Source organism: Quercus lobata, chromosome 2 (assembly GCF_001633185.2).
Source record: "Quercus lobata isolate SW786 chromosome 2, ValleyOak3.0 Primary Assembly, whole genome shotgun sequence".
Taxonomy (NCBI): Eukaryota; Viridiplantae; Streptophyta; class Magnoliopsida; order Fagales; family Fagaceae; genus Quercus; species Quercus lobata.
This window is the reverse complement of record NC_044905.1, coordinates 69,719,252-69,727,477: the sequence shown is the minus strand read 5'-3', so window position 1 is coordinate 69,727,477 and position 8,226 is coordinate 69,719,252. Positions and strand designations below refer to the sequence as shown.

General features: G+C 31.7%; 1 long non-coding RNA gene across 1 annotated transcript; it reads left to right on the top strand.

Annotated features, from left to right (window-relative positions):
• Nucleotides 1–2,540: 2,540 nt before the first annotated feature.
• Nucleotides 2,541–6,335, top strand: LOC115976364. Its single transcript, XR_004088302.1, has 5 exons — nucleotides 2,541–2,920; nucleotides 3,278–3,333; nucleotides 4,072–4,129; nucleotides 4,287–4,408; nucleotides 5,967–6,335. It is a non-coding gene; the product is annotated as an uncharacterized LOC115976364 (long non-coding RNA).
• The last annotated feature ends 1,891 nt before the right edge of the window (nucleotides 6,336–8,226 follow it).

Genomic DNA, 8,226 nt, shown 5'->3' with positions numbered 1-8,226 from the left:
CCAAATAAAATACACAAAGTTTATTTTTATTTATTTTTTAAATATTGAGGTTATATTTCTGTAAAATAAATCCACCTAAACAATATTGAGGTTATATTTCCCTGACATTTTTTAAAAGAACACTTGCTAAAAAATAATTGCAAGAAGTAAAATTTCATAGTGTTTCTATCTAATAATAATAATAATAATAATAATAATAATAATTAAAAAAATGATATTTCAAAGTGACCAAAAAAAAGAAAGTGACGTGGTTGTCATTAAAAAAAAAAAAAAACATAATTTTAATAAATAAAACAAAAAGAGAAGTCACATTGCAGTAAAATAAACCCAGTCCCACAGTGTTAAAAAAACACACACGGCAATATCATTTTAACTTAAAAAAAAAAAAAAACCATAGTGGATTACCTAGGTTAATCCAATTGGACTAAGTAACAACTTGGCTAATTACCTAGGTTAATCCAATTATGGTTTTAAGGGGTCTAAAAACCATCATGTTATACTTGCATTTTTATTTCAAAATTATTATTATTATTATTATTTTTATGGCTAAGAGGTGGTAATGTTTAGAGGGGTAGTTTATCTTTGTATTATTAAGGGTTAATTCCAATTTGCCCCCCTAAACTATAGCCCAATTCAACCTCCACACTAACTCAAAAAATGAGCAATGTTCCTCCTAATTGATTGATAATGGGCAAAATGCCCTCTGCAGTTAAAAAATTATGTTAAATTTAAAATTTAAAATTGAAAATTAAATTGCTTTGAAACTTTTTGTTTTAATATTTGTATATTAGCTTTTTGTCAAAGAATAGTTTTGCAGGAAACATTTTAAAAATATATATATTTAAATAAATAAACTTTGAAAATCAAGCTAAAAATGGGTTTGACATATGAATTGTGTTTGTACTCTTCTATCCTTTTATTATCTTCTTATTTTTCTTTTCTTTTTCTCGTGCCCACTTCTGAATATAAGTTACTGTCTTGGATCAGAAGTTGATCTGTTTCAAGAAAAAAATTTGGTAATGAAAATATTTTTCCCATGTTATGTTCTTTCTCCTTGCAATAATTATGATTGTTTCTATTCCATTTAGATAAATACCATTTTTTGGTGTCTTCTTATCTTTGTAGATAGTTGTGGTCTACAATTCTCTTGGATGGAAGACGAATGATGTAATTCAAATTCCTGTGAGGACTTCCATTCTTATAACAGTGTCTTGTGTTTTGAAATTTAAGGCCGCATTATGGTTTTCATTTCTTTCAATGATCTAAATGTGTGGACTACTCATGCAGTATGTATTGAAAAAGTTAGGCTACTTACTTGTATTGGATCTTCAATCTTCATTCTAGTTGACAAGTCATGTGCTTACCTACTCCTTCATACCAACATTTGGGATGTGCTAGATGAACATGTTCATTTTTGAGAGTCAGAAATTATACATTAAAGAACAATATGAGAAGTTAAATGAATTGTTCCGTCGCCTGGTTTACTACATGGAGTCATGGAGAGAACCAGAAACATTTGCGTGAACTTGTTGAATGATGTAAAGCACAATAAACTTCTATTAGTTTAGGTAATATAGCAGTGTGATTAAAATGACATTTTTAATCCTGAGCATTGTATGTGTGAATGCCCACTTGAATGTGTATGAAACACTTTCAATGTGGACTAGGACCAGTTGAATGTAAGGTTAGAAATTGATATCCTAAAATCGTGGAAGATGTAGAACTAAAAAAAAAAAAAATCAAATGTCTCCCACCCTTCTCTCTCTCGCTCTTGCTCTGTGGGGAAGAATTCTTTATTTTAAAGGTAAAATGAGAGGCCTCTTTAAGAGTATTCATGACGACAGTAGTTCTTTGGGGTGTATGTGTGTGTGAATGTATTCCATGTACTTCGGCAATCCCACTGTTTCATCATTATCCAACATGTTCCAGACTTCCAGTGTAAATAGATTGGCATAACTTTTATTCCTACTTACAAGATCTAACTCTCTTTAGGTTATCAATGAAAATGTTACCGTTCATGACTTTGAGTGGAGGGAAATTGAATCGTAACTCCTTCCTCCTGCCAGTGACAATGTGGACAAGGAACTACAATGTTAGGGCGTACTTAGGTCAAATTAGTCCGAGAACCGAGACACCAGCCATACACTATTTCAAGTGCCAAAAACGTGAAATCCATTCTTCAAGGTAATGATATAAAATTTTGAATTATTTTACCTTTCAGTTGTAGGTGCGGTTCAACCAGATCATCTGAATACATGTTTCAGAGTAGTAAATAATTTACAGTTGGCCGGTCAAGGAAACTTAAAGCTTACTTTTTCCACCGCTCAAGGAAAGATGATAAATCTAATCTAATCTAATCTAATCTAATACTATATATAATAGCAGAAGCCTTTAACGAGGTGCTACCACGTTAGGAAAAAAGGCCCCTGCAAATGTTGCCATGTTTACCATTTAAAAAGTGATAAATTACAATCTTTCACAATGTTAAAACACTGTTTGGAGCCTCTGGGTATAAAAATAAACTAACTGCTTAAAACAAAATAAAAAAGAAAGAGAGAGTGGTACATGGAGAAAGGAGAGAGATATGAGGTGCATCGAAGACCCTAACACACAGTGAGACCGAGAGCGAGAGCAAGAGCAAGAGATCCCAACAATGGCGACACGTTTCAAGGAGAAAGGAGAGAAACCCATAACTCCTCTCTCTTCTCAGAAACCCAAAAATCAAAACCAAATCCTTCCCCCAAGATCAAAATCCAAAACTTAGATGAGAAAGAAGTAAGCGATCAGAGGTGCCATTCTCACGCAATCCCCGATTCTCTCATACAATGGCGACCGATTCATCAGACCAACTCAACTTCAACCCTATCACTACTACAGAAGAAAACCCAAAACAAACCCTAGACGACAACATTGTACTAAGGTATTGCTCTCTCTATCTCTCCGTGTGTGTTTGTTTTCTGTTTGGGTACTGAGAAAGTGTGTGAAAATTAAAAGTTTCGAGTTTTTAGATATGGTTTTTGATTGGTTGTGATGGGGATTTCGTTTATTAGGTTTTGAGAAAATGAGGGAAAGAAAATAAATTTCAATTCATAAATCTTAGATTTTTTTAAAATTAATTTAGAGGGGAATAAAACTATTTAGTTTTGTTGTGATAAAGTTTTGGTACCTCCCTGATATGGTTCTCTGGCTTATTTCCTATTTGGATTATTCATATTTTATGATTTTCTTGATATTGATCTGTTTCTAATGGATTTGTTGAAAAATTGGCCTTATACAGAGAGTTTGGCTGCATAAAAGAACGGGTGGAGGGCGAAAAGAGTTGGAATTTGTCATGTAATTGCTGCTATAATTATTGTTTCTTTGTGTATTACTGTTTTTTCCTGTTATGCATGTTTTGATCTCATGTTGGATTGATAAGGAGTTGTGATTGTCAATTAACCATCTTCTATTGCATTTATTTCTAAATGAATTTCCTTTTCGTTTGTTACTGACTGATTGGTTATTACTAAAAAAAAAAGAAAAAAAAAGAAGAGAACAAAGTCAGTATTAGGCAGACTTCCCATTAACGACAATCCTCCCACCATCATCAGTCAGAACCACTACTGATAAGTTTCTCTCTTCATTTTTCAGTTTGTTCATTAAATATGATCATAATTTGATATTTTATTTGGAGTGGTTTCAATTTAGGTCATTTCAGTTTATGCATTAAATTTGATCAAGTGTTTTTATATTTGTTTGGATTGGTTTCAGTTTAGGTCTTTGTGTCTCTTTTGCCAATGGTTGCCATATTTTAAAAGAAGAAAAGGAAGAAAAAAGCCTTCAGTTGAGATAATGAACCCGTTAAGAATTTTTCAATCACATAGAGAGCAGAGTATTTTTGATCTTTTCAATTTCTTTTACGCTTCTTGAATGAGCATTCCTGGCCAAGAGTTTCCAATCGTTCCATTCAGCATTTATTTATTTAACTCTCTCTTGGATTCAATTGTGAATTTCATTTGTCATTGATTGATTTCTATTCCAAATCTGTGTAATAAAAAATTAAAGGGTTTTTCTTTAACTTTTCTTTTCTAGGTTTGTAGGTGAAAAGGCAAATCCTTGGAAGCAATCTGAGTAAAAACAGTACTACCAAGTATAGTTTCCATTTTATTTGAACAGTCACCTGTAATTTTCTTTTTAATTGAGTGTTAAATATGCTTTATGTTTTGATATTTGGTTGGATTGATTGATTTAGGTATTTGGGTTAGAAATTTTTTTTTTTGTTTATTTGTTTTTGTTTTGGATTTTAGGATTGAAACAGTTCAGGGCCGGCTGTTATGTGATTAATTTTACAATCTGCATACTATGCTATCAACCACATCTATGCTGCTGGATGCCACTTCTCTCTGTACAACAATCTGTCACTAAACAGGTAATTATTCTTTTACACATTTCTAATGTGAGTTATTTTGTTATTTTTTCTATTTGAATATAGGACTTCTTCTAGATGTTTCTTTACATATATCTTATTTGAATTTTCTTCAACAATATATACCCAAGGCCATAACATATTTTTTTCCCTTCTTCAAATACTGTGTCTGCCAGTAGTTTTTGCAATTCCCAGTTCATTGTTTTCCCACGATTGCTTTTCCTATTCAAATACTATTACTTTGATTGCATAGTTAATTGATGGTGTTATTCTCCTCCTCTGGATGCTTTCCTTTGGCCTATATAACCTCTGGCTTTCTATTTGTTTTCTAATTTATTTTGTGGTTTTCTTTAATGTTTAACTGAAATGTCTTTTGTTAATGTTTCCTTTACCTTTCTGCTTTCTCTATTTCTTATTGTGTTGATTATAGGGTTTAATCAAGATCATTAAAATTCCTTGAGAGAGCGAGAGAGCGAGAGAGAGAGAGAGAGAGAGAGAGAGAGAGAGAGAGAGAGATCTAAGGAAATTTACCACTGTCAAACTAGTGCCACCCTATTTTACAACTTCAAGCCACCATCTTAACTTTCAAAATATTATAGTTAAAGTTTTAAATTTTATTTCCAAATTTACTGCTAACATATGATTAAGGCTTTGGTTTTGAATTTGGATGAAAAATATAATTAAGGTTTTGGTCATTAATTTCCTTTGAAGCATCGTTTGTGTGATTTGTTTGGAGGAGAACGGGGGGTTAGTTATTAATTTGAGTATGAGTGTGGGTTTATTTATGTAAATTTGAATGCATATGTCAATTTATTATTCAATTCAAATCTGAAATTGGAGTCATCTGTCTAAATTCCTTGACCGATTCTTTTAATCTCTTAAATTAATAACTCTCTCTCTCTCTCCCTCTCTCCTTTTTCGGCTCTTCCCCTTCTCAAATAAACAACTCTTCATTTCTCCAATTCTTTCGTTTAATTGCCTCTACCCTTAAAAGTTAAAACATCAAGAGCCACAATAGCTACTAAATGAAAAAAAGAGGTCTTTGTCTTTTGGAACAAGAACCACAAAAGAAGAGACAGAGAACTCCACTCCTATTGGAGTCACACACTTCTCCAGCTATGGTATTAACCCAGAGCGAAAAGTCCATCCAAAAAAGTTACGCTTTCCCTTTCTTTTCTACTCAATATGAAACAATGGAGTATTATGATTTTTATTTAGATTTTCTAATCCATTAATGTTGTTAATTGCTTTAGTTTGAGTATTGTTGGTTTAGAGCATTTTGGTTTCTTAAGTTATATTTAAACTTAATTAATCTGTGCCTTGCTACTTTGTGTTTTGTCAATTGGGTATGAAATATAGATGTGGTTTTGATCTTTGCAATATGTGTTGAGCATGAGAGTTATATCATTTTTGTGAAATGAAAGTTATGTTTTTCTCACCTCTAAGTTTAACTATTTGATCGTCTGAGTGTTTCTTTTAAATATTATTAGATATTATTCTCATATACTTTAAATGAAAACATGACAAATGTTAATGCCTAATTTATTTAAAATATTTGTAGGTAACTATCGATTGTCATTCACATGGGCAACAAAGCTCTACATCAACTTTGACATTGACATTCCAAAAGTCACAAAGGAAATTAAGCCCAAAGGACCTCCTAAAGGGCTGGATGGATAACTTTCTTCCATCATAGAAAAATAGTTGCTGAAATAGAAGACTTGGAAGCATAAAAAATGCTTAAGAATTATGCACCAAGTTCTATTCTCCGTACCCTTTTCTTATTTACTTAATTTTCTGTTTTATTTCAGATTATGAGAGATTTAATTTTCTGTATTTAGGCTATGGTTTTGTAATCTGAGCATCCTAAGACTCTTATATCAACATGAATTTAAGTTTTGTAATATATGTGATTCTAATTTTGAACTTAGTTATAATTGTAGATTGTAATTCATTTGTCTTTGTTAGAGTGCCGTACTGTTCAGTGCAGCCTTATTTTGGGAATAAGATTGATGAAAATTGAGAATGCTATGAGTATGCATTTTTATAGGTGCTACATTAAAAAGCTTCTAATTTCAAAGCCATTAACAAATAACAATTGAAGGCCATGAACAAGGCAAATATTTGATGTTGAGAAAATCAAAATGCAAACCATTACAGGAAATCGCCAACTTTTAGAAAACTAAATATCAGGAAACCTATTAATCTATTGTGCTTGGTCTCTTACTTTTTTACTTTTTTGAAGTCCAAGTTGTTCAAGTATTAGGAATGCTGTTAATCTGTTAAATAAATAAAAAGGAATAGCATAATCTTAACATATATACAATTTTATCACAGATAGATCAAATTAATTGGTGACATGCAAAGCCAAGATTGTTAATGTTAACAACAGATGGGGTATTATTTTTGCATGTCTTATATGCAACACAAAGGTCAAACCTATCAAAGGAGTTTTATGGTGTGAGTGATGTAAAGGTGAGCCTAAATTATAAAATGATCCCACGCATTGCGCGGGTCAAACACTAGTTTTGTTAATAGCAAAAGCCTGCTATGTAATGCGCCCGGTAGTTCTATAATCACTTGTTAATTGAACTTTATGCTTACATTTTCCATCCCCATGAATTTTTTTTTCAAAATTTTGTTTTCTTAACTACGATCAAAAGTGAAATTAATGTTTTTGTTGTTGCTGCATTTTTTAATAGTTCATTTTTCTTACCCCTTCTGCCCTCCCCATCCCCAAAAGAAAATATATACAAAAAAATAGAAAGACAGCAGGAAATGAATGATTCTGTAGTAATGCACTTAGTCATAGCCTTTGAAGGTTGAGGAATCAGTTGAACAATCTTACAGTTATTACTCTGAATATAATGGAAGTGATAGATCCTTGGGTATGCTTAAGTTCATCTTGTGTTATATATCTCTCTCAACCTCTCTTTTATTTATGTTTTGAAATTGCATGACTTAAAAGTTGAAAGAGTTGTTGAATTATCCATTTCAAAGTTATTTTTTAGAATTCTGGGGCATATGTCTTCCGTCCAAATGGCCAATTTCCCATAAAGCTCGAAGAAAAAGTCTGTGATGCCTTCTGATACATATTCTCCATTGAGAACTAATAATCATGGTAATCTCAATTTAAAGCTGTTAAAAGTTTAGGTTGCTTTGCTGTTTTGCATGGACAAGTAGTAGAGGAAGTACATCAACAAATCAATCTATGGATATATCAGGTGCCTTGCTTGTCATGATTGCTGTCTATGCATTATGTTTTTCCTCAAACCTTTTTCCTTTGTTTCAGCACTGTGAACACTATTATTGCATGCTGAAGATAATGCAAATATATATATTTTTAATTAACAATGGGCAGTCACTTCTAAATTTCAACTAAAGCCTACCATTTGGATTAAAAGTTAAATTTCTTGTACTTATGCACAGTTTTAGAGATTAGGAAAGAAATCGTAATTCGGGTGCAACTAGTTATGGGTGCTGTTGTAACTTCAGGGAATCTACTGTTGTAGTTATATGTGTTTAGAAGCTTAGATATTGCTTATACATATTTTCTGTTTTGTTTGATTTCAATTGAGTGTGCTTCATATGATACATACCCATTAAAAAAATAAAAATAAAATAAAAAACCTTGTTTAGAAGCTTTTAGCATATACACTAATGAATGTTCAAATAGTGTATAAAACACTTATGAACATTTAGACCCCCAATTTACAAATTACCAACACAAGCTTATAATCAAATAATGTATGTGCGGAATATGATAATAAGCTAGAATAGAATAGAATAGGTAAAACAATCTAAACCGAAATTAATCACAA